The 27,007-nt window shown below is 37.9% G+C and overlaps 1 protein-coding gene across 4 annotated transcripts in view; it reads right to left on the bottom strand.

Annotated features, from left to right (window-relative positions):
- Positions 1–27,007, bottom strand: part of PRKN (parkin RBR E3 ubiquitin protein ligase) — a 725,154-nt gene that overhangs the window by 253,644 nt on the left and 444,503 nt on the right. The window lies entirely within an intron of this gene.

The following is a 27,007-nucleotide window of genomic DNA, read 5'->3' as shown; positions in this document are numbered from 1 at the left end:
TCTAGACCTCTCCTTACCTTACAGGGTATTACAGTAAACCAACAAATACAACTGTGCTGCACAAAAAGCAGAAAAATACAATGAACAAAAAATCTGAGACATTTCAAGACTAAAAGGATATAGCTAGATTACCATAAAATATAGTCAGTATCTCACTGATAGCAAAGTAATAAAGTGGAGTCATTACCCTATTAATAGGAAAGTAATGAAATAGATTGATAGCTATGATGAGAGGCTGGACTGGATGCCAGGTGCCCACTAAAGCTGCTCCATCACTCCCTTCCTCAGATGCACAGGGTAAAGAATATAAAACAAAAGGCTAGTAGGTCCAGGCAAGGACAGAGAGAGATTGGTCACCAATTATTATCACAGGCAAAACAGACTCGAGTGGGGCAAATTTCTTACCACTTAAATCAGAAAGGATAATGACAAATAAAACAAAAGCTCAAATGCACCTTGCCCCCACCCCTACCTTCTTCCTAGGCCCAACTTGACTCTTTCTTTACCTCTTCCCCCACAGCAACACAGGGGGACATCCCTGTAGCCCCCTCTCTCCCTTCCCCTTACCACACAAACCCAATATACACATGCAGATTTAAAAAGCATTAGTTCTTTCAGTTCAAGATAATGAATTGAAATGCATGTGCTTAACAATGTAGATAGGACAGTGTGAAATGGAAACCAGTGCTGTGCACAAGGCTAAATGAAGAGAAATGCACCTATCCAGACATGCCCCTCATGTGCCCGCTCTCTGGTGGTCTTCCTAGGGCTGCTGCTTCTATCCTGGCATCAGAATAACTGGGTGTCTGGAGACACTCCAAAGTGGAGGAGGATCCCATTGGAAGCACTAAAGGGAGGGTGGAGGAGAGTTGCCCAAAGTCTGACAGGAGCAAGAGGCAGGGAGGAGGGAGGAGAGACAAGTACTCTTAGGATCAAAGTTGCTTTCTACATCCCTGTGCGCTTCATAAATAATGGAGTAGGTCTCTTTCTTGCACAGTTTTTACACTGTTATAACTCTACAGAAATACCATTGGCCTGAAGCTAACTGTAAAGGGGTGATGAATCATAATAATTATTAAAACCAGTAAGTAGTACATAAATCCAAAATTCAAAGGACTTTTATAACTGCCAGTCTTTGCTGTGTATATAGTGTACACAGGACCTGTATAACTGGATAGTATGTGGAATCCTTTACCCTCAAAGGAAAAAAAAAAAAAAAAAGAGGGAAGGTGAAATAAAGCCACCCAGAATCAAGGAAACATCTCAATAGCTCTTCCTACTATTTTCTGTAATCACAGACTTGTCTGTAGAACAGCATCAGAGCATACTCACTCTGCTTTCTACTCATATTCTTCATCTACCACTACTTCCTAAAACTCCCAAGGAAAGAAAAGAGATTTATCCAGATTCTATGTTCTTAAAGGGAGCAAATGGAAAGCTAAGGCATCTCTCCCAGAAGCAATGTAAACCTCTGCTTTTGCAATAGCTTAATTTATTAAAGTGCCCTGTATCTTTAAGTGACTAGAACTACAACTCATTTGCCTCAAAACTTTCCTAAGAGTTGTCTTAGTTTATGAACCTTTATGAATTTCTCCATTGTTGCCAATATTAATTGAAACAATTAACTGTGAAGAACACGTGGTGCAAAAATATTAGTAGCACATCATTCTTTGTAGTTAAGAAGTCCTTACCAGATTATTGCAGAAACACTCTGGAGTTCTAATTACCTATGGAAGTCCCACAAGGTTACTGCAGAACATGGTAATTAGATAGTTGTAATACAAGGTGTTAGCAGGGGATTGAGGATTTGTGCTAAGAAACAAGGTGTTTTCATGGCTATTTACTGTGCAGAGTACCAGCATTTAATGGAATTTAGTGGAAATCTCCAATGACAAGTGTAGTTAAAAGGTGGGAGAAATACCTTAATAGGGATTCAGGAGCTGGTGAAGATGATTAAGATGATTAAGGGAGTGGAGCATCTCCCCTATGAGGAAAGACTGAGGGAGCTGGGTCTCTATAGTTTGGAGAAGAGGAGACTGAGGGGTGACCTTATTAGTGTCTATAAATATATAAAGGGGGAGTGTCACGAGGATGGAGCCAGGCTCTACTCAGTGGCAAACAATGATAGGACAAGGGGTAATGGGTGCAAACTGGAACACAAGAGGTTCCACTTAAACTTGAGAAGAAACTTCTTCTCAGTGAGGGTGACAGAACACTGGAAGAGGCTGCCCAGGGAGGTTGTGGAGTCTCCTTCCCTGGAGACATTCAAAGCCCGCCTGGACACATTCCTGTGTAACCTTATCTAGGTGTTCCTGCTCCGGCAGGGGGATTGGACTAGATGATCTTTCGAGGTCCCTTCCAATCTCTAGCATACTGTGATACTGTGAAATACCTTAATAGGGATTCAGGAGCTGGTGAAGGAAGACTAGTTATACTACACCATGACATTTATGTGAACAAAAATTACTCGTGTCAAGATTTTTATGGAATTTAAAAAAATCTTGACCATGTATTTAATGCAAAATACTTTTCAGTTTTGTGCACAAGGTGTTTTATATAAGCCAGGGCCATTTGACAATCCATCTATCACTTGTAAAAAGGATTAGGTCCCTTTCTGGGGTTCACAGCACACAACAAAATTATTTGGCTCATACTGTGTCCAGAAGTCTTTGAATTCTGAACTCACAGGACAAGGTCCACAGATACAAGGTGGTGTTAAAGCAAAAGCTCAGGGCAAGGTTCAAGCTTATACTCCTGGCTCCACAGCAAGACACGAACTATTATTCTCTTACTAGATTCCATGCAGTAGAAGCAGTTCAGCATTACTGGCTTTTTAATTTAATTTAAATGCATGCACAAATACAAAGGCAGAATGCTATTTAATTATTCTAAGATAAAGAGTATATTTGGAGTATCTAAAATTGAATTAAGTGGCACTACTGAAAACTCACACTGCTAAACAGGAAAGAAAAATGTGGTCCCTAGTGTTTCTCTTCTATATGGCTAGGACATTCTAAACACAATTTTGCAGTTCTGAAGCCATTCACATACACCACTACTCAGGAAGAGTAGGAGGACTTGACACAAGCCTCCAGCCTTTCTCAATCTTTTCTTTACAATTCTGTGAAGTGGATATACAACACTACAGATGAAAATTATTGGACAAAGAGGAAGGTAGTGGAGAATCCATCTCTAAACATCATCTTAACATTTTACATGATTGTTACTATAACTCATTTGTTCATGATGGCTAACATCAAATCTGAAGAACCAGTCTTCCACAATGCTTTAGGAACAGTCTTTCATAGAACTCTGTATAAAGGTAGATAGCTAAGCATAGAGCAAGTTTAGATCTCCCTCTTTATTAAATGGTAATACTGCCATTTAATCTTCCTTACCCACTGCCATCAGTAAAATACACCTTTCAGCTTTGTATGTCAGGCTGATTAATAGGACGTTTATACAATTCTGAAGAACACCTAATACTTAAGTTTTTAATTTAAAAAAGCACAGTCCTCACTGTCTAGATACATATATTTAAAACACATGTATTCTATAGCTATTACTATACTTAAGCAAATAACTACAGAGATGCACAAACATCCTAAGCTTCCCTAGTATTTTTCAGCTCTTTTAATCACAGAAAATATTTTTTGTTACGCTGATTCTGAGTCCATGACCTTTTAACCTATCATCTTGCCCACCTCAGTATAACTTTTGATTTGTGACAACAAGATAACAGTTGCTGCTGCTTAGTTCATGATGGTGACTCCTCTCTGTGGAAGTTAAATCATGGGTCTTATGATCCTGGCCCAATTAAAGCAAGTTTATTTTGCCATTTTAACTCAACATTAATTAAGAGTTTGTTACCTTCTGCAGATCTTTCTAATGAAGCTGGAATGCATACGGATTGCTGTGGAAGCAAAAGCTGCCAAGATATGAAAATTCATGTGTGCCTATTTTTCAATATGAAAATACTCCAAAGATATGAAAATCCATATGTCTATTTCTCAATGAATCGATGAAAGAACTCTTTCCCAGACAGAAAAAAAGAAGAAAAAGAAAAATAAGAGGGAAAAGGAGAGAAATTCACCCTGAATGACTGTTGCCTTTCAGCAAAGAAAACATCTTTCCCAACGTTAAAGCACAGAGTTAAAAACAAGAGAGAAAGCAGCTGGGTTGCCAATTCTTACCAAAGGACTTATCCTGAAAAGATTGCCTTTTCTAATTTGATATGAAAATAATGCCAAAGGACCAAAGGAGGGAATGGGGATGAAAGGAAGAAGAAGTCAGTAGGAATGATGAAACTGCATGAAAGCAGGAACTAGGCTGAAAGCACGTACATCTCCTCTAACACATGATCTCGCAGCAGAAAGGTGAGATGGTTGGAAGGATGAGATATTTAGGAATCTCAGTGAAGTAGGGTTTTTCTCTCTGGGAAGTAAATATTGCACTTTAAGGAGGTTACAAAATACAAAGATATTCACTGAAAGTCACTCCTTTCATCCACTCAACATGCACATAATAAAGTTTCACATTGTTTTAAGTTATCCATCTGTTAATGGGCATGACAGCCCAGAGTATCTCACAGCTTTCCAAAGGACATTGGGAAGTTTTGCTTATTGACTTATTGCAGTATGTGAAGTGTAAACTGATTTTCTCATTATTATTTAGATGTATTCAAAGCTTTCACATCCTGGGTACTGACAGGACATAACTGGCTAGCAATTTTATCAAGTAACGCATCTATACCTTGGGGAAATATATTTTCGTGGCATATACTGGAAGTGCTAATTGACTTTTATTTCCTAATAACTGTTGAAACTAATAAGTCTGGAAAAGCTGGTGATTTCAAAGAACTGTAAATCAGACATTAAGACATTCTTCAGCCTGTCAAGCCTATATGTAGAAATCTTAAAAAGTCATATTTAAACTTTTGTCCTCTGGACTGAATTAATGAATTCATCAATAAGTCAATCGTAACTGTCATAATGCAGGATGTTGAGAATCTAATAACATCATATATGTAATTACTCCTACCGTAAGTCATTGGAAAGGTAATGCAATTGCCTTTCCCTGCATCAGCAGAATGGCAGTATGGAAAAAACCTCAGCTGCAGCTAAGACATACAGGACATATTTGGCATTATGCCTCAGGAGTTGGACTCTTAAAAACTGATCTTACTGTGTGCATCTGACAGCCTTTTTCCTTACTTTCTTTTACCAGCCATTAACCCAGTTTTTAACACATTGGCTGATTTTGTGGAGGAGTACAAATTAAAATTATCACAAGACCTGTGAAAATCAGCAGATGGCCAGAGGAAGGGGACCTTGTAAGTGTCTAAAGGAAAGGTGAATATAAGAGCTCATAATGTATTAGATGGCAGAGAATCCACAAAGACAACTGACAAAATGTCTCAGCTATGAGAAACTTTTCAGTCAGTGCTTGTATATTCTTAAGGTACTGCAGTCAATTAACCAGGATTCACGCATCCAAGGGAAACCACTTTTCACGCGTTCTTGCAGTTGAGAGAAATCACTGCAATGCCAAGCCTGACTACCTTTTTCTTTAGCTTCTAGAACAGAACCTATCTTCAAACGTTTTTGCCTTAAAGGTGGGCAAAGTTAAAAAAGAAAAAAAAAGGCATTAGAAAGAAAATAAGGAAATTTATGAATTGGGGTGGGGTGGGGGGAAAGAAGAGAGAGAACAAAGACCCCCTCCCTGCAACCTACCTTCCCTTCCAAAAAAAACCCCAAAACAAACCAACAACCCAAAGCCTGAAATACACAGATGACAGTGTCAGTGCTAAGGAACAGTGTTAGGGGCTTCACTCACCCACTATGTTATAAATGTGGCTCAAATAAATTGACGAGAGCCAGACCAATGAATCAAATCTGTTTATTGAGCAAGCGACAGCAAGCAAAACAGCGCTGGGTGGCCGGGGAGTCTCCGCTCCGCCAACGGCATGCACCCCACTTCCCCAAAGTCACTGGTTTTATACTCTTCTTCATCCGATATACGTGTCCCTAGTCCACTGGAAATGGTGACACCAGGAATACATGGTTGGGACCCATGCTCTTATAAAATGAGACAGCTTCACCAAATTTAACTGGTCTGTTTCATTCACTCTGTGGGTTCTGACTCATTCAAAGTACATTAGCAGCCGCAAAGCTGACTGACAACTGCTTCCCTATTCAGTGTTTATAATTGGAGTGGAGGTGGGAGTTGATAAAAGCAAGGAAGAGGCATAACAAGGCCAAAGAGCAGAGTGAAAGGTAAAGCTGGCCGATGGAGTTAAAAAGAGGGGATGGAAAGCAAATTAGATACCTCATGCTGCCAAAGCAATAAAACAGTGAGAGCCTGGAAAAGAAGAGAGAAAATTGGTGAAGTTCAATCAGGAATGGAGAGGAAATAGCCCAGTTAGAATAAAATGACTGGCAGATGGAAGAAAGGAGGATGGTGCAGGGAACAATCAAAGACACAGAGTGCAGATAAAGAGACTTACAGAAAAGGGAATTAAGCAGTGGAAGGACAGTGTCCCTGAACTGAGGACATCGGGAGAGCTCAGTTTACTAAAGGTGAGAAGTAAAAACACAAAGGAGAGAGATAATGAGGGGAGAATGAGATGTTAAAACCAAAGAATTGAAACAATATCTGCCACTAAGTATTCCAGTAAACCTGAAGGAAACACTGAACTGGCAAGATCAGAACACAGGGAAAGTATGCCAAACAGTGAGACAAAGGGACTTCAGGATGTGTGTACATCTGCATGACTCATAAGATGATCTAGTCAGCACTAGGAATTTCAGCAAAGTCTCCTTTAACACTGAATAATTTAATCACCTTTATTTTTTGTCCCACAAGCAGATTCCCTTTTATAAGCTAAAGTAGCTTATGATCAAGGATGTTTCCAATACAACAACCAGCAATATCACTGCTTCTGGAGCTATCAGCTGTTTGCTGGTTTGCAGTTTGCCAGCACCAGGTGACTTTGAGACCTGAACCTAACAATCCATACTGTCGCTCAAGCAGGAAACTCAAGTTTTAGTACTGAATTTCCACTAAGAAACTCTTAAATAGAAAGTCATATTAAAAGCCAAGCAAGTCACAATTCATATAAAGCGCATCATAAATTCTATAGAGTGACTAGACACAACAAAATTTCTGTGAAAAAATAACAGAAGTAATTATATTTTCCGTTTATCCTCACAAGTCTATAGGGTTGATCCCACATCTAACCTGCAAAGGCAAGTTTCAAAGTGATTTCAGAAGAAATCTGAAATGCACTTGACTAATATTCCATTAATGATCCACATTGTTGGCCTGAAACACATGGGCACATAAAGCCAAAATACTCAAGAGTTACTTCTAACAGTACTCTTTGAAATCAATACATCTTTCTCAATGGAAAACTCTTTCAGGACTACATATCTCATTGACACTTCGGCCATCACTAATGTTCTTTCTCTCAGCAAGGTCACTATTTAGTAGTCTTATTTCACAACTAATCCAGACATCCAAATTTCTAACAGAGGCTTTTTTTTTTTTTTTTTTCCCATCTGAAACCAGGTTTTAGAGTCATGGTATTAGCAGTTTTGTAAGCCTTGGCTCCATTGTGGTTTAACAAGGGACTGTAATGCTATATACAACTGTATCTATCACATCTCCACGTTATTTTCTCCTACAACTGACATCTGAGGTAAGAAAGGTCCTTTCCTGGTCACCAAGGATTTTGTAAGCATTATCAGTAATGTAGTTGGTCGCATTATTTGCAGACAATACTCAGGCATTTACAGTGAAGAAACAGACAGATGCCATGCTGACCGCTTCATAGAGCAGCAAAGGACTATTAGAAATGGGGGTTCTAATAGAGCTATTGTGTCCCATTTCACTTCTAATAACTGTGATCTCTTTGTGTCCTTCAGCAAGGTTTCAAGACACTAACCACTCAGAGCTTAATAGCCATATAGATTCTCACTAGCTAGCAAAATCAGATGACAGAATAATTTTCTACCAACTTTTTCTTGTGCTTATATTTATCTGAAACGTAATTCCCACAATATCTAATGATATTGCAGTTCTGTTTCTGTTTTTCACCTGTGTTCAGTGACTCACCTAGAATATCTTTGTCTTGCAACATTATGCATTGTTTGATTAATCTCCCTATGCATATTTTAACATCTTAGTTACTGAGTCTCCAGCTTTTAAAATGTTTCCAGACTTCCAAACTGCATCATTTTCTCCCTTAAAACTCCTTTAACTGCCTTTTAAATTTCTTGTGGAGATTCAAGCTTACGATACTAAGGACCAATAAAACTGCCCTTGAGGCAGACTGTCAAACAAACCCTTACTTTCAGCAAACAATACAGGTTCTATATAAATTAGGCACACAAGTACAGAATTGATGAGACATAAATATCACAAAGAGCTAGCATACCCCCAGTGTCAAATATCATATATTTCTTAAATGTTGTTTCAGGTCATGAGAAAAGTGTCATTGAGAAGAAATATGATGAAGGAAAAGTGAACGGCCAGGTAGTCCAGTAGAAAAGGGGAATGAACAAAGTATGCAAAAGGAGTAATCAGGCAGCTATGGAGTAAAATTAAGGGGGAGGCGTGAGAAAACAGCCATTCAGCACAGGGAAGAGGCACTCACAGCAAAACAACAGCTTTCTGAAAGTCCCCTTCAGTTTCTCAGAGCAGGAGCATTGGCTTGAACATCTCTGTAGTTTTAATCCTGAAGGCCAAATGTGGAGAGAATGGGAATATCACCTACACTGCAGCTCTCCCCAGGGTGGGGAAATCATCTCCCCTGCACTGTTGTGACCCTCTGAAGTATGGAAGAAGGAGATACTGCCAATTCCATGGCTTCTCCATGCAGCCAACAGTCTTTTTTACTTCTGTAGCTGTTTCTACTGGCTGGAGTCCACTTCCATCTTTCCTCTATGTTTGCTGATTTCTCTTAATAATTATTCTCACCTCCATTCCTCTTCCTATATCTACATGAGTTTTACCTCTATTGTATCACATTATGGTAAAAATGTTTTGTTTTGTTTTTAATGAAATGCTGAATGAATGAATTAATGAACAAACAAAGCAACAAACAGAAAAAAGAACAGAATATTCACAGTAGGGAAAAGAACATAATAACACTGCATAAAGTAATAGTGAAAAATAGAGTCAGAAATTCCTACCGCAACTGACCCCCTTGCAGAGTATGCATCATGTTATGAAGTTAAATGTTTATAGTTTCTTAATAGGCAAGGGTTCAATTCTTCTAATATAACATAAAGAATAATATCAAAATGACTTCATCTGGAGCTTCAGAGAAATATCTAAAAGGAAAATCTGACTACAGTAAATGAAGTAGCCAAGGCAGAATGGCAATTTCTGACATTTCTTAACTTCTAACCTGAAACTCTACCTTTCTGTATATCTATGTGCATGCATGAGTATATACGTACATGTGTGGTTTTGAATATATATGCACAGTAGTCACACATACAAATATTTATGTTTATATAAAATGCATAATATGAATTTGCAAGGGATAAAAAAAACAGTGGCAAAACCATGAAGGATGCTATGCAAGTCATCCTAACTGAGCAATATTAAGCCATAAAAAGCCATCATTCATCCTGCATCCTATATATATTTTACAAATATATTCCTATAAAAATGTTAAACGAGTTTTATAAATTTTATTAGGATTATATTTCATATCTATCCGCTTGTAAAAGCAGGCTCTCTTAGTACTAAGATTCCAACTGTAGAGGGCCCTGAGGGAGAGCAATAGTATAATTTTTTTTTCTAAAACCTCTCAAATTATGCAAAATGGATTTCCAACATATAAAAAGTGTAATAATCTTAAAGTCTGCTGTGAGCTAAAAGCATGTGCCAATGGAAATCAAGGATTCCTCCCTAAAAGTATAAACTTTCCATTTTTATTCCTTAGATTTGCAAGATAGCTCTAATTGGCGCAGCCTTAGCACTAAACTGTGCACAGACCAGCACTTTAAGAAATCTAACTTTTAGCTGTCTTTGTGCACATTCTGAGAAGACAAAAACATGAAAAAGAAATGTTTCTTTTGCAAGCTGTACTAAACACTTTGCATTTGATATTCCTCAAGAGTCTGGAATTGTAAAGGTGTTCCAGTTAAATCCTGGTGGGACAAGGGCAGGAGAGTTGATTGAAGTGGCTATAACTGCACATAACCACAAAGTATATAAATGATCACAGAGACAACTAATGTGCGTGGCATTATACAATGTGACACATGAATAAAATGAGGGATATTTTGGGGAGTCAGATTGGCTAAGTAAACACAAAAGGAAAACTGCAGGGTGATATGTGGCAGAAGCCACACAGGAAGCTTATGATACAAGCAGAGTTTAAATTTGTTTTTTTATGTGTAGGCTACCGACGTGTATTATAGATAACAAACAAAAATTAGAGGTCTAGTTTACACACATGGAAATGGAAACAAGTGTTTTGGCAGTAAATTTTTCAACTCTGGCCTCAACAAAATGAATTAACACCGTCAGAAAAGGACAGTTTCTGAGTGATGATTGTCTCAAAAAGCCTGGATGATCTCATTTCTCCAAGGGCAAAAGAGAAACTCTTCTAAGGCTAATAGGCCAAGTAATACATTTACATTTAAAAGTTACATTTCTCTAGACACTTAGAAGGAGAAGGACTTTTACAGTAAGGGGAAAGCCTCATGCGACAGAACTTAACCTGCAAAATGAACTTAAGAGAATTGGCTTTCAAGAATACATGCTTAAACATGATAACTAAAGTAATAATTCATTGTTAAAAGCAGTCACTTTGATCGTAATCATATTTTGCTTTCAGCTGTGGTAACTATATATAGATTTCAATATCTAGTAGGGTTACTAGATTTGAACTACGGTGTAAAGCTATTCACTAGTGGATTGAAGAATTCTGGGAAGTTGATTATAGCAAAATAATGGTCAGAGTAAGCTTTAGCTGATACAGTTCAATTTCTTTGATAAAGCTACATAATGTCTGTACTTTAATGTAAAAATTTAAATATGTAATGTAAAGCTAAATAAAAATGTACTTGTGCATTTGAATTATCTTCCCAAAATAAAATTTTCAGCATATAAATATAATATAAATATAATATAAAGTGAAAGCAAAATACAGATATGTAAACATATCTACACATATGAAACTTGATATGCAGGGACAGAATCATCAATCTAGAGTAACTTTAGTCCTTTCAGTTCATTTTATAAATACTCAAAGTAGCAGAACAGCAAGCTGAATCAGGACTACTCTTTACAGGTAGAAAGCATTCCATTCTGCTTGGATTTTTTCAAATTCCTGGGTGTAAGTCTATGTCTACATGCTGCCAGATCAGCAGTTTGTAAGTGGGTGGCTAAAGCAAGCCAAGATTTCAGTGTTATCTCTTCCAGATTTTACTGGTGCACTAGTATACACTTTCTGGCTGCAAACAATAACATACTGTATGTGTCATATTGTTAGTACTATGCCTTAATTTCAGATGTAAAACTGCCTCTCAAAATAGAGCAAAGAATGAATTAAAAAAGAATGCCATCATACCAGAACTGTGAGAAACTAAAAAAGACAGAGGACCATATTTTCAGGTTCCTTGGATATATCACAACATATGGTGTAGAGAACATTTTATATTTACAACTTCCCCAAAATACAGAATTGTCATTCATAAGAAAACTCTTCTGCACTTTTGAATTCTGCCAGAATTTCATCTCATTTTATCTTTATTATTGGCATAAATCCACATTTTCAAATAGTGCCCAAGATAAGACATTTAATTTATCTAAGAAATATTTTTTTGTCTTCTGGCCAGGAAACTCTCTACGCACATGAGGGCCCACCAAAACCTAAGTTTTCAAATTTGTGAGCGCTATGTTACTGGGCTGAATTAATTGTAAAGGATTTCTGATTTACCATTAAAACCTAACACCTATCCCCATCTTAGGCACTTTTTAATTTCAGGATTCAAATGACTACCTGTCCTTACTTCTGGAAAACCAAAAGTATGAGTACAAATTTTCTTATGTTGCATATAATATCACTTCAATTATCCCAATTCCCTGTCAATCTGTACAAACTGATTATTGCCAATATTTGAATGCTTTGTGAGAGACAGTGATCTTAATATGCACACAGCAGGCATAGGAATATCATGCTAAAGTTAGGAAACTCTCCCACTGCAAAAGCAGTGTGGGCTGTCCTGAATTTCATGGTCATGGTCCATACCGCACAGTATCTAAAGAACAAATTCAGCATAGAGCTGGCCTATACCAGAGGTATACTGTTCAATTCCCAAATTTCAATTAATGTACAGGCTCTTGCATGGCTAAAATGAAAGCATAAAATAAAAGTTAAACCATCTTATATTTGCTCTAAGGTTGGACCTTGCTATTTGCACTAAATCACAGTGCTGCGCTGCTTCAGTATGTAGCTACAGAGTATGAGACCTATCCACTGCGTCATATATTCTTTCAGCTCTACAAATGCTGTAAATGCCTACTATTTTGTAAACAAAATATAGATTAATCCAAGGTTGCTTTGTTTGGGTTTGGGAGGGTTTTTTTGTTTTCTTTTTTCTGTTTTGTGTTTTTTTTGTTTTGTTTGTTTTGGTGTGTTTTGTTTTTTGTTTGTTTGTTTTATTGTTCGTTTGGGAATTTTTTTTACCATTATCAACCTGGATTTTTTATGTCCAATATTAAAATGTCAAATCTATTCTAGAATGGTGCTTAATTGGGACTTAGAATTAAAAGCAGTGGAACAAAGGAGGGAAAAACACCTTCATGAGCTTCATTCAGTACAGAAAATACACTGTAATACTTTCTGTGCATCTGGATAGTCATGTAGTATATGATGTGTTTTGAAACAATGCGTTTTTCAGGTTAGGATGCATTTCCAAATATGCTGTAAAAATACAAATAAAGTGTGTTTATTTAGAAGTAATAAAGCAGTTCATTGAATCAGTCCATCTTGATAGCACTAATGTTATCTAGCAGTGATTTTAATGCATGGAAATGCCTTTATCCAGGCAAGCATGCAAGTCCATGCATAAACATAAGCATGTGAGTACTAACCAACTGGGCTAAGCATGTGCAGCTAGTCATGCATGTTCCTGTGCACTGCAGATGAGCAATATGTTTTCTATTGGTGAAAGACTAGCTAAGTAGCAGCACATCCAGAATTTTCTTACAAGACGGAAGCAAAAGAGTAAGCTATAGGTTACTTACAATAAGAGCAATGAGTAAAAGGTGGGGGAGTCCTAGGTTACTTTAGGATGAAACACAGAAATGGGGACAGAATGACAGAAGAAAACCTTGTTACAATTTCTTCCTCTTATTTATTGTGGAAATCATCTAACTGAGCACATGAGGTTAGGCCTTTAAGAGGTAACATTTATTACAGGCATAATGCGACTGTTTTCTCCTCAGCTTTTGATATTGATTCCGTGATGGGAAAAGAATTTTATGTAACATGCCCATAAATCCAGATGAAGTCAGGAGGAGATAAGGAGGATATGACTAGTTTTCAAGAATATTTGAACAATATTCTACATTTGGTTTGATAATTAAAACATTCTAAATCCTGACGCCATTTTTGATTTTTAGAAATAAACCTTAATTTACTTTGTAATAACATGCAATGTCACGAAATTGATTCTTCACACAATTCCTCTTGACTAGATTTATTATTATGAAAATTCTACTCTTCATTGAATAAATATACTATTTGTAAATATTTCTGCCTTGAGGCATTTTCTGATGGAAATTATTTCTAGCTTTTAGCAAAAAATAAAAACTGATTTCTTAAGTGGATTTCTGTAGCACCTAAAAATGCACAGTCACACCAAGTAAATTCAGAATAGCTTTCATGATAGTCTATGGAAACTAGTCTATAAATTCTTGAATAATGGAAAGAGCCCAGGTAAAATTCTAATTCTGACAGATATGTATGAGACATTCTATTCTCTTACTAATAACTAGTTATGGTCAAAGTATGCAATTCATTATTCAAACAATTATAAGAGAAAAAACATCATGTCTAGTGCAACAATGCTATGCAGTTTCTGACCTTAACTGTGCTATAGCTTTTAATAACTGCTGACTAGTGATAGCCTGATTTATTTGTGATTGCAGAACTCCCTATTCAGACAGTATTCACCTATAAATATGGCTGCTTGCACATGAAAAGACAGCTATGTTAGAGCAGAATAAAGTTTGAAGCCTTTATAGAAATCCTAAATACTTGATAGAAAAGTAGACAAACCACTGCATTTACTAATAATGTATTTTTGCATTCTTTGATTTGGTGTTTTGGAGTGGTGGGGTAGTTTTCTTTTTAATACCAGTGTCGTGGTTTAAACCCAGTCAGGTAATCCGTTCGCTCACTTCCCCCCCTTTGCTGGCCCACCCCTGCAGAAGAGGAGAATCAAAAAGAATGCAACTCCCACGGGTTGAGATAACAGTTTAGTAACTAAGAAACACAGATCACTAACCACCAATGATAATAATGATAAGGAAATAACAAGGGAAGAGAATACATCATCTCACCACTGCATTTACTAACCCTGCAATGTATTTTTGGGCATTGCTGTGGTGATTCTGGTGTTTGGGTCAGTGTCCTGTCTCTGCTTCCTCCTGGGTAGGCTCACAAAGTCCTTGGCCAAACCAAAACATCTTGTTCTGTTCCCGAGCTGAAAGTACACACTACACCAGCTACCAAGGAGGAGAAAAATGACTGCTACTGCTGAACCCAGGACAACCAGCATTCTCAAGCAGAACAGCTCTGCATGGAAAGTCATAAAATTCACACTACTTACGCCAGTAGCTAGAATGACTTCCTTCACAAATAAATAATTAGGCAGATTTACAAAACACACATTATTTTCCCAAGTGACTGGAACAGCTCCAAGTGATTAAATACATAATTAGGTAGTTTTTCTAAAATGCTTATTATTTACCTGAGAGTCTCATTGCAGACTCTGGTAAATACTGTCTCCCTGTTAGCAGTTATTACCAAAAACACCCCCATAATTTCCAGCCTTCCTCCAGCAGTGATATAAACAGAGGATATTACTTAGGGCAATGGATTATGAAAAGCAAAATCCGACTGTGCCAGGCAGCCTATTTAACTGACAAGCTGAGATTCTTTTGTACCTGGCATTACACTCTTTCATATTACAAACACAGTAGAAGGCAAACAGAAAGACTTTTCTACTTTTTGGTACTTTTAGTTTGTGTTTTAGCTGGCCAGAAATCCTGCTGAAGGCTGTCTCTATGTATGTGTATATGCATGTATGGCTACAGAAAAAATGAGAGCAAAAAAAGACTCAAACTCTCATTATCTGTTTCTTCTTAGTGAAAGAAACATCATGTGTTTGTCACAAAACAAATAAGAAAGCCCCTCAAGCCCCACACTCCTTCTGACATAGCATTTTCTTTCCTAAGCAGCTGTCTTGGGCCAAATTATCAGAAAGGACCAACCTTCATTTGTACCTTCTCCCATTGCCTCTCACTAGAGGATGCACAGTCACAGCCTGAGGTTTGCAACAAGTGAAATGTGAACATTGCTGTTCACAATTCACTGGCTGGTGTCTAAACTAGGCACAGAGAGATGGGAAAGAAAAAGGTCAGGCAATAAGACCTAGCTGGTTCACTTATGAAGCCAAGGGACAATACTAAATGCCCTTTTCCTAGTTATCACAGACAATAAAACTGACCCTTGGAAGTGACCCCTTTACATTACTTCACCACTAGAGTAAATTTTCCTTATGCTTTTATCTGCCCAGAGGCCTTACTGCTTTGTGGCCCTTACGGAAGAGATCAAAAGTGACTGGAATCTCAATTAGAAAAAAGAGGGCAGGAGGACACAGCAAGGCATGACAAAGTGAGGGAGACAAAAGAAGAAATGAGAAATGAAAAGCAAGAGTAAGAGTTGGGAAACAAGCAGAGGGTGAGCAAGTAATTTTTAGGCATCACCAAATAAAGACAACAAAGGGAATGGCAGTGAAGGACAGAAGAGAAAATACTCTGCTTCTCAGAAAGAAGAAAAAAAAGGAAAAAATAAATTGTGAAAAGGCAAAGTAGAATCAGGATAAGCTTGCTCTTGAGTGAGGGACACACAAAAAGAGAGAAAGAAATCAGACCAACTATTCAAGAGGCTTTTACTATGTATTTTTTTCTGTATTTCCCAGTAAGATGTTTCGTTTATCTGTTGTTTTATTTTTAGCACCTTCAATTAAGCTTTTTATATCTTGCACATACATAAAATGAATTCACAGTCACAACCAAATAACTTAAAAGGGGTTGAGAATTTCTTTGGAATACTAATCTGAAGTTAATATCAAATTCTGCCTTGGATATTTTGGGCATTTCAGTAAAAATCTAACAGTAAAACATTCTTGAAGCATTGGTGAGCATTTCATGCATTGTAAGGCACAGAACTGAAGATGGAGTAGATGAGGTGTGCACCAGACTCCAGCAACTGCACACTTTGCCAGGTCATTGCATTTATAGCAGCTGCCTCATTTTTTATGAGGTTTAAAGAGAGACATCTAGGGCAAAGGGGAACAGAGAAGAGAACAAAACAGGTACTGCCAGGCAGACACTGGGTGACTGAGCACACTAGGATGCTACTAGATGCTCTCAGTTTCAAATATAATTGTTCCCATAACATTCGGATCTCTGTTACAAATAAACAGACTGTAGGATGCATTTTGGCGCTGCATCCTGCTAAGCCTGTTCAAGGCCTATAACACAAAATATTCTACATATTATGCAATCTTCTGAACATGGCTGTATTACAACTTATTATTTACTGTTGAAATTTATCCATGAGCATTTGCAGTAAGCAAAGTATGCAAAGATATTAACATGGAATGTGTAAATACTGTTCAAACTTAAATTGTTCGTGAAGGACACAAAGAGCAGGGGTCTGGCAAGTTTCATTTCCATAAGCATTTCAGAAATGGGAAAGTCTTAGAAGAGAAACTCCTTCACCCTCATATTCAAGACCCTGAAGCAACACAAAAGCAAAACTTGAGTTCCACAGTTATTCTTAGCTAATTGCATCCCTTTGTCTTTTAACCCTTACTTCGGCTATGAATAAGACTAAATCATGCACTAGGAAAGTTCATTTTTAGAAGATGTCCCTGATTCTGTCCAACCATGCTATTCACCTAAACTCTGCAAACTGCAATGTTAGTGCTTTTACAGACATTTAAAAGTCAAAACATAAAATATTGCAGTAAATATTAAATTGTTTTGGAGAATAATCTGTTCTATTATCCTCTTGCTTTCATTGAAATAATGAGGCTACATTGTTTTTAAAACTGGAAAATGAAACAAACATTTCTAACTAGCCCAAATTTATCAGGCATCAAAGTACAAAAAAGCTAACTGTAAGCATCTCAGTAATTCCTTTACAAGACCTTATTAAAACTTACCATCTGCTAAACACGTGCATTTTTATCTTAAAGAATCTAGACTTATTTACAAATAAGAGTACTCTGTTATATGGTGGCAAATCTATATTAGCAACAGCTTGACAGTTTAGTGGCCTCTTACTGTAACAGGCTGGGACCCTGCAATCCATATTACCTCTTTCCATGGTCTTCTCCCAACTGCCTGTGTTCAGTGCCATTGCTCCATCTACCCAATTGCAATAGCACTTCAAAACCATCCAGCAATAAACCCACAACAAATGTCATGCAGGTAGATTACAATTGCAATAACAAAGGTCCAATTCTTGAAATTGGCCTATGGCATCAAATCCTAAGGAAAAATACTAAGGTGCAATAACTTCAGTCAATTCCAAGACTGACACAGTGCAATGTGCAGATGTTCAGATTCCATGAAAAAAAAAAAAAAATCTCTTGAGCTAGCATGAAAGGATTTTGAATAAAAGCACTGCAGATTGCATCTCAGTGGCTTTTCACCAGTGCAAACAACACCATTTGTTCTGACTTTGCTTCTGATTTCCACAAAGTACTTCAGCTACAAAGAGCTGGTTTGACTTCCACACTAACAGGATCCTTTTCTGTGTTCTTAGGGAAGGAAACAAGGCTACCAACTAGCAGTAGATGACATGACAGCTTTTGTAATGTGAACATGGATTCCCCAAGGACCAGAATGAGAATGTTATTTCATCCACCACCACTTCTAGGCAACCCCTACATTGGAATGTATTTGACCCAAATAAAGAATGAAAATCTCTTTTCTAAATGGTACGCCTTATCTCCTCCCCCCCCCCCCCCCATGACTTTCTTTTCTTGAAATACATTTCTGGGGAGATAGAATTTACTGCAGTTTCAACCATGTTACTTTTCATAACCCTCGCTTGCACCTACATTGTGCAATCATTTGACGTATCTGTTGTACCAAGAACAAATCTGATTTTAGAGTTTTAATAAGAACTTGCATCAATAAATTATAACAGATTGGTGATCAGTAGCATTATTTATATGCAATATTTTTGTAGCCCTTACAATGCTGATGTCTGCTTCATGGGGATTAATTATTTTCATAATTTTGTCAAAGTAGTAATATAGAAAATGTCAAAAGAAAATTAGATTTTCAATTTCCAGACCCAGAAATTTAATTAAAGCCAACTCCTTGTTGAAGGGGAATGTCCTTAGCTGGTTCTATGATATGGCAGCAGCTCTACATGCTGCAATGTGGGAGACCAAGTCTTAGAAAGTGACTCGGGGAACATTAATCACCAGACTTCAGAGACTAAACACATGTTGAATGTGCCACAGTTGGTCTCAGCAGGTTATACATGGAGTATATAAGTTAGCAGACAGTAATAATTTTTATAAAGGCTGCTGCACAGTCCACCTCAGAGATGGTGCTATACTGAAAGAGACCCTCCTCTGCTCAGGTAAAAACTGATACATTAGGAAATCTCTTATTAGGCAGGCATGAAAGGTCAGCTTCCCCTCCTGCTGCTCTAGTGTAAGACAAACACTTCAAGCACATTCTAGCTGTGAAAACCAGCATCTTCTACAGTCCATTGGACATTTTTAGAACACACACTCAGGTGTCTCCAGTCTGTGGAAGAACAGTCCACACATAAACCACTGAACTACTGTCACTAAAAACTAAATTCCCAGCCTTGCCAAAATGTGAATGAAGCTGGAGGCGTTATTTTCTCACTTTACCCACTCTCCCTCTTTAGAACTTTTTTCTTTCATTCCTTGAATAGACACTAACAGTTCTTAATGCACTGCTTCTTTCACCTCTCTCTCAGTCCCCTTCCTTCATGACCCTTCGCCCTTTTTTTCCCTGTATATGATTCCTTTCTTCTATTTATCTCCCTTACCCCCATGTTTCACCCAGACTCTTCCTCATTAACTGCCCATGGACTAGACTGGGAGCACCCAGAAAGGGGATCCAGGACGTCTATGCACTATCCAGGGACAACTGAATCTAGTCCTGGTTCAAAGTGAAATCTGCAGCCATGGTTCAAAGTGAAATCTGCAGCCATGAATGAACACAAAAGCTTCCTGTTCAAAAGCTTATTCTTCTTTCTTAAAAAATATGTTTTTCTGGAGAAGACAGACTCCAAGGAGATAAAGTCTAAATCACTGAACTTGCTATAACAGCGCTTTATATAAGACAAATTAGAAAACAGCTTGAATTAAAAGCCTATTCAAGTAATTGAGTGTAAAGTTGATGACTAACAAGACTATATTTTATTGTTCATGCAAGTGATGATTTTTCTCAGTCAGATGGCAGCTTAGAAGTGACTTGCCACCCATATACCCACATCAAGTGATTATTGTAAGATAAACCAATATGGGCAGAAACACTTCCAGTCAGAATGAATACCTTTCTTTTCCAAAGACAAAGCCACAGCATTCACTGACTCAATCTGAGAGAAAAATTCACCTTCACTTCAGCTGGATGTGGATATTATGAAGGACAGACAGACCCTCCAACACACTTCTGCCATTGCTTCAGTATTTCTTTATTACTTTGACAGTGGACATCTTATTTCATAGGAAAAGAAGTCTGCTTTGAAAGTTCATTTCTAGTTCCTCTGAAAGCCAATTGATTTCTAAGCAAGATCTTTTCATTATCTCTTATCCTTCATTACTGCTAACCAGGGTAAGCCTATCTCCATACAATTCACAAATGAAATATATTTCAACAGAAGATCTAGTAAGAGATAAGGTAGAACACCTATGGTTAAGACATCTCATGTTGAATTTAATTACTTCAACTAATATTTTTTTAAGGATCACATGGCATGATTTCACTATAGCTGCTCCCAGAGAAGAATACAATGCCTGCCTCAAACACACCATGGGATCAAGCTCTGCTTGTTCTACAGACTGAAGCTGTTTAGATATGGAATTGGCAATCTGGTGCTACAGAAACAGAGCAGACTTGAGGGAACAAACCTCAGACATTGCTGCTTGAACTTCAGCCAACACTGAAAATGGAAATGAAGCAGCTGTTGTGACTTCTAAACGTATCCTTTGAGCTAGCCTCATGTGCCTGTGCTAGTAAAGAACCCAAAAAAACCTACTTGATACACTGTTGGTTCATGTTTATTTCATGCCCACAGTGACAGTAGAACGCAGAAGACCATAAAAAGATTCTTCAGTGAACTGCTGCAAATTCAATTAACTCTTGAAAGTAAAAATTTGGTTCATCTATGTGCTTTTTCCCTTCTCCACCAAAGCCTAGTTGCAATAAACTTGTAATTACTTGAACAAGGTCCGGTTAGCTTCACCTACTAGATGAGGACAGAAAGCAGCCTAGTTGTATTCCCTGAAAAGCTTCCAAAAATTTTTAAAAATAAGTGGACAATTTGGTCAACAAGGCTCTTTCCTCCAACGCGCTGCACAGAGCTATGCTATTTGTTCAGTGCACATACAGTCTTACAGAAAAAAATCATTACCCATCTTAGCATATTGACCAAGAGTTACAAAAAGTTAAAAGAAGGGCAATTAGAGGAATCTACTTTTAAAACTTAAGGGGTGAAAAAGAATCAGGGATTGGTTTGGGTTGGAAAGGACCTTAAAGATCATCTAGTTCCAAACCCCCTGCCACAGGCAGCTTCCACCAGACCGGGCTGATCAAAGTCCCATCCAACCTCGCCTTGAACACTTTCAGGGATGGGGCAACTTCTCTGGGCAACCTGTCCCACTGTCTTGTCACCCTGACAGTGAAGAACTTCTTCCTTATATCTAATCCAAATCTCCCCTCTTGTAGTTTAAACTCATTCCCCTTGTCCTATCACTACAAGCCCGTCTATGAAGAACCCTCTTCAGCTTTCTTGTAGGCCCCCTTTAGGCATTGGAAGGCTGCTATGAGGTCTCCACGCAGCCTTCTCTTCTCCAGGCTGAACAGCCCCAACTTTCTCAGCCTGTCTTCATATAGGAGATGCTTCAGTCCTCTGATCATCCTCGTGGTCCTCCTCTGGATTTGCTCCAATAGTTCCATGCCCTTTTTATGTTGCCGTCATCAGATGCAACACTCCAGGTGGGGGCTCACTAGAGCTCAGTAGAGGGAGAGAATCACCTTCCTCAACCTGCTGGTCATGCTTCTTTTGATGCAGCCCAGCATACAGTTGGCCAGCTCACACTGAGCTTCTTGTCAACCAACACCCCAAGTCATTCCCCTCAGAGTTGCTCTCAATGCATTCTCTGCCAGCTTGTATTTGTGCTTGGGATTGCCCTGACCCAGGTGTAGGCCCTTGCACTTGACCTGGTTTGTTGAACTTCACAAGGTTTGCACAGTCCCACCTCTCAAGCCTGTCAAGGTCCCTCTAGACAGCTTGCCTTGCCTCCAGCGTGTTGACCATACCACACAGCTTGGTGTCATCAGCAAACTTGCTGAGGTTGCACTCAGTCCCACTATCCATGTTGTCAACTAGAACTGTCACCACAAATGCTCTGAAAACTGCAATTTCTTGTTTATTAATTCATCAGGATAGAAAAAGCCTTTTCTAAGTTGTACAATACACAAAGAAAATAAAAAGCATTTCTCCAGCATCTTACAACTGCTTTTGTATGCTCAGATATTTCATACCAACAAGAAATTACAAAAAGTTTATAGCTGCCAAGAATTTAACAACCCCTCTCTAAATATTCAACTTAAGGAGCACTTTGAAGAACTTCCTAAAACTGCAAATATGCGTGCTTTCAATCCCTTTTATTTTATTCCCCTTATAATCACTAATATTTCTTTCCTTTCCGGTTTCCTAAGTTACTTCAAATATTTTTTTATGCAGGGCTATTGAAGAACAGAGATTTCAGAAAGTGTTGATGTATTGAGGCTTCACAGCAGGTAAATCTTATTGCTTGTACCAACCAGTGCACTCTTCTTGAGAAGGCTCTGTCATAGATCACTGACCTTCACATTAAAACCCCTCGCACACACAGACCTCCTACATTTAATAGAGATTTTGTCTGTAATAGAAAAAAATCAAACATACTATTTGGAGTTATCAAATCAAATACAGTTTTCCTCCTCCCTTTTACTTGCCAACTGCTTAGACTACCTGTTTATTCTCCCCTTTTCTTTTTGGGTATTATGAATTTGAAAGATGTTTCAGATCCACCACTGCAATGACATCCTCCACAGGAATAACAAGGTGCCGTTATTATACAGATATCATGTAATGGGATAAAGAACTTAATCTTAATATATATGCCTCCTTAATCAGTCCCTAGAAGCTTTCTTTCAATGGAACACAGCTCTCAAGGCAATTTATTATACTTTAAAGCTTTAGTCTTTTTTATTAGCAGTTCTATACCCAAACTGGTGGTAATTTCACTTATTTATTTATATATCTGTGTGGTAAAATCAGATTACTTCCAGACACAATAGTGTTTTGCAGTCATCAGGAGAACCACATCTTTTATCTGGATTCCTTTAAAACACATCATGCATATGATTACTCATAAGAAATAAAGTGATGCAAAGACATTTTGGAAAGTGCCTACAGCAGTGTAAAACCTTGCCTTTCCTTAGCCTCATCACCTTTTCTTCTACCAAAGATCTGTGGAAGTTTATTTTACCCTGGGGACCAAGACCTATAATGCTGTAATGTTATTTTAAAAAGAAACAGTATTCATAGGAACAGCATGTGTTTAAATGGGCTAATACATTGAATATTTGTATACAATTCCTGCTCTGAGGTAATGCTATGAGATTCTTTGCCCTGCACAGTAACTAAATAACCATAAATGATCTTTCATGCATATGCAAATCTATCCCTCTAAGCACCTTATTAATTATTTCAAAGATACTTGGAGGTCACCACTCATGGAAATTTCTACGCATGAAGCCTCATTAGTACAAGACACCATACAGAGAGATGGGATAGATTTTTGCTGCCATTTAGCAAGGGCAGAGAGAGTATAATCTGTAGCGTTTGCTTTTTTATTTTTATGACCAATAAAATCCAGCCAGCTCCTATCTGTAAGTCCTTGCTCTGAGCTGATACAGTGGGTTTGAATCTTGGGGCTTCTGCTACACTACTCTCAACAGCTAATCCTATCAATGCACTAGTTATCATGCTCAGAACTGCAGCCCTCAATGCTGGCTGTTCTCAGCTGGAGTAGTGCTGCCTGGCAGCATTAGCAGCTAAGCACTAAGAAATTAATGTTGTTCTTCTAAAAATTACAGCAATGACACATTTTGTGTTGGAACAAAGCAAACCTATGGAATTATCAAGGTGATGTATCACAGCTCATCAGCTGAGATGATAGCCTTCTTCTGAGCATGTATTATCTCCTGCTTAATTAGGCCACATAACAGAAATCAAAGCAAAGCAAGGATATAACCATACAAAATACCTGAACGCAGTAACAAAATGCATCTTCTGCTATATCTGTACCAGGAAGCAAGAAATTGAACCTACTTGAGAAGCACTGTTTATCTGAAATCCCTAGATGCTTTCAAGCTCAAGTTATCATACACATGTGATGATAATGCTGATCTTGTCTGTCACTGTGACCCTTTGCTGTAGCAGCTGCTGTTTATTTTTATTCTGTTGTGTGTGGTGCTTTCACCTCTAGATTGATCCAATAAAAGATATTAAAAACTTGCTATGTTGGTACATTCCCTTGATAAAAATCAGGAACAGTGAGTCAAATGTTAACAGAAACTTCAGGCTATGTTCATTATGTTATCTCTATTTTTGAAAAACACTAGAATGAATGGAACTAATTGGAAGTGCAAACAATTTAAATAGGCTTAATTACAAAACCAAACCCTCCTGTACAGTTCTAGGGCAATGTGTGCACATATGCCTTGAAGAAATGGGGTAGTTTTTAAGGAAATCTGTTCTTACCTGAAAATGGAAAATAAAATAATTTTTACAAAGTCCAAAGTCAGAGTGTTAGTATTTTGTATTCAAGACACCATATATGCTATTTCAGTATTAGTCCGTGATGTTTAAAAATACATGTATTAATACAGACTGTTTTGATCTGTCTGTGTAACCTCATCACCTACCACGACATAAACCTCATTACAGTAAATACAACTTTGTCTTGTATTCCTTTTAGAAGCAGGCTCAAATCAACCTCTAACCTTTCAATAAAGCTCAGGTCTAATATTTTTTGCTCTGAGTCATGCTTTGTCAGAGATAACATGTATTAAACCAACACTGACACGGTAAGAAAGAGAAGTCTTTTCTTAGCATGTCCCATGATATTCATTCTTGTCAAGGGAATTCATTTTAGGCTTTAACTGAGGTAATTACAGAAAGTTGTGTCAACAGTGCTTTACCATCCTCACATGCAAATACAAACTGGAAAGTGCAGTTGCAAAAATTAAGATTGCTAACTGTAGACTGCAAAAATGCTGTCTTATACTATAAAGTAAGAATGCCAAGATAAGTGAAAAAGACAATAGCAGGATACCGTTTTGAATGTTTCTCAATTGAACTCATTTCTGAGGAAAGCCACCAGATCCATAGCTATGAAGCAGGCTAAAATCCTCTGTAGCTGAACAGTAAGAAAGAAAGGGTTGGCAACTCATGCATTACTCTTCTCACAGGTCTGATGCAACCTCAGCCTCATGACTTTCTCAAAGAACAAAGAATAGTCATCAGTTCCTAACTCCAATGTAACCTGGTATTTTCTTGCATACCAGAACATAGCTGCAGAAATGAATCACTGAAGTTATAATAGCACTGCTTAAATTCTTCATCCTGCAAAGCACTCTGAAAGATAATGCTTACAAATGCCTTTTTTGGTACAGAACTGATAACACAGCAGACTGATGGAGGTAGAAATCAATTTTAGGTTTAGATGGAATATTATTTAAAAGTGCTGAATACTCATACACTGTGACTGAGAACCTCTCCAACACAAAGCATGCCATCACAGTATAATGTCAATACTTCTTAGAGATAATCAGATTGGCTCTGAGCAAGCAGGTATGCCTAGACAGCACCACACACCACTGTGCAGAGACACTAGCACAGATCTCAAAGCAGTATTTGCCTTGTCAGTCCTCATCAGCCTACCAGAAGTGTCAAAGAGCCTATAATATGTGCTATACTGACACAACTATATTTCCTTCCCTTCAGCATTACAATTCAGCTTTACCTCTAGAAACTCTGTACTGCACAGCAGGGCACTACACTGTGGCAAACCTAAACTATGACATCCACTGGCACAGGACAGCACCTCTGCAGAAATTTTTCCAAGAAACATTCTTACTAATAGGAGCTCAGAGAGAAAATGTATCAGTTATAGTATTATTATTACTACTGCTATTAGTACAATCTTAATGTATAGTATTCTAAAAACAACTTTCCTATTTGGGGAGTCCTGAAACTTTTAAAACTTCCATATTTAGCTATTTTAACACTTAAAGTATAACCCAGCTAAGGCTAGATTCACAGCAACAGCTGCTTTTCCATTACCACAGCTGAACACTATCTCACGTGAACAGCAGAAGTACCATTTACCTTTGCACATCCTTTACAATATTCCTTTCTCAGGCCAAGCCAATGTCTTCCTCACCATGCAAAGACTGAAATCGCATCTCTGAGCATTTCACTCTGTCTTCTTGCATCTTCCCCTCATGCCATACCTACTCTGTTTCTACTGCTCAATTCCCATACAGTTCAACACATAGAGGAGAGAAAAAAACTAGCCTGCTACTGCCAGGCAGGGTTAAAAACTTTTGCAAACTTCTTAGTCTCCTCTTTGAGAAAAAAAAAAAAAGACAGACAAAACTTCTGAACAGAAGTAGAGTTAATTAGAGTTGCAAAAAATCCTAATACAAGTTTTGTGGAGCATGACTAGCAATGGGTTTACAGACAGAAGTTGTGTAAGGGTCATTAGTTTAACATAACACCTAAACTGGAGGAAACTCTGTGATGCTAGCCATGGCAGCAAGAAGGCTCACAAGAGAGGAGAAAGATGAGTTGCTTGCTGCACCACTGGAACAACTGATCAACTTAGGGAGCTAAAAGGAAAAGAGGAAGAGAACTGATAAAAAAAGAGGGAAAAAAGGATGGATCCATCTCAAGTAGCTGATTAATTTGTGTGGGAGCAGAAAATGGATTAAATTTTGGAGAAGCAAGGAGGGAGGCTCAGCGTACAGACTGCCACACAGTACTATAGTAATGTCAAGGTCAAGGAAAGAGAACTGGGTATAAAGTTCCTGTCAGGTTCTTTATGACAAAATTTCTTACACAATGTTATAAAGTGTTTCGTGCAGTATGAGATCAGTGTGTAAATGCAGTAGCAGAGCAAACTGTTGGGCTGTAAGTAAAATGAGACCTGGTGAGACAGCACATAAACAGCAATTTGAGTGGAAGGTGATGACCATTGCTATCCTGCTCCTGAAGCAATTAAAACCAAGTGAGTTTAACAGTTTTTACTACTGTTCTTTCACGTTCTTACTGTTCTAACATGTTCTCACAGTAAGTAAATGCCACTCTCCTAAGAAATTTTGTCTTTTTTTCCCCTATCTAGTAATTTGAAATCTA

Source organism: Pezoporus occidentalis, unplaced genomic scaffold, assembly GCF_034315485.1.
Source record: "Pezoporus occidentalis ecotype Australia unplaced genomic scaffold, CSIRO_AGI_Poc_V1 ctg7, whole genome shotgun sequence".
NCBI lineage: Eukaryota > Metazoa > Chordata > Aves > Psittaciformes > Psittacidae > Pezoporus > Pezoporus occidentalis.
Note: the sequence above shows the minus strand (reverse complement) of the source record. Positions and strands in the feature narration are given on the sequence as shown.